Genomic DNA, 1,251 nt, shown 5'->3' with positions numbered 1-1,251 from the left:
AAATTCTGTAAAGCTGCTTTGCGACAATGTTTATTGTTAAAAGCACGATACAAATAAACTTGATTTGATTTGATTTTACATTTAGCCTACTTCAGGTAAGTCCAAATTCCTTCTTCTTATTATCAGACTAGCTACTCAACATTACAAAACAAGTATTTGTCACATCTGGGAAAGGCAACAGGCATAGGATATTTACATCTTTTGCTCCAGCTTGCCTGCGACCCTGTAGAACAGGATACAGCAGCTAGAGATAATGAGATGAGATGAGATGGTTCTTGAAACAAACGCTGTGATTTTTCCCCCCCTCTTCTCTGGCTTAATGTGGCAGAAAGATCACCAGCTCGGTCATTAGACAGTTGTTTATGATCACTATGGTTACTGCGACAGGCAAAGTCCCCAGCTCCCCTTAGGGCCCCGGGGTCGAGATGGTGCGTTACATTTACATTGGAAGTCGGAACTTGGAGCTCCGAGCAACATAACCTCAGAACTGAGCGCTTCCCAGTTTAAAAACTGGGACATCATGGAACATGGAATTCGAAAAAAATGGCCAGTTAATGAAATGAAACAAAAACCACAACGTTTATGCTGGGAGATGCTGGATTTCAATGCTTTTCTGACTTCAAACTTCCAACTTACGAGTACAACTGAACGCACCATTAGTCGCAGCAGAAACACCGCTGCTATCAAATGGATGAGCTGTGCAGTGTTATTAACCAAGAATTACGTGGAAAATGAACACCTTGCTTTCCCAACTCTGCAAGGATCTGCTCCAGCCTACACCGATTCAAGAAGGGGAAAATGTGGATTGATCACTGACAAGGCTGCTGCTGCTGCTGCCATTTCAACTTTGTGCTGCAGTGTAAGTTAGTCTAACTAACGGAACATTAATCCTCACTTTTTCTACCTATGTGTGGCACCTTACGTAGGGACGGTGGGTGGGGGGAACAGATGGGGGTCACTATAAATCTGGGGGGGACATGTCCCCCCCATCCCCCGTGCTATCTGCGCCCTTGTCCTGAAGTATAAAAAAGCTCTTAGTGCTGCTAGATCAACATACAGTGCCTTGAGAAAGTATTCTTACCCCTTGAACTTTTTCACATTTTTCCACCTTACAACCACGAACTTAAAAGTTTTTTTACTGAGATTTTATGTGATAGACCAACACAGAGTAGCACATAATTGTGAAGTGAAACAAAAATGATAAATGGTCTTCAAAATTTTAAACAAATAAAAATCTGAAAAATGTGGTGT

This window comes from Neoarius graeffei, chromosome 2 (genome assembly GCF_027579695.1).
Source record: "Neoarius graeffei isolate fNeoGra1 chromosome 2, fNeoGra1.pri, whole genome shotgun sequence".
Classification (NCBI taxonomy): domain Eukaryota; kingdom Metazoa; phylum Chordata; class Actinopteri; order Siluriformes; family Ariidae; genus Neoarius; species Neoarius graeffei.
Note: the sequence above shows the minus strand (reverse complement) of the source record.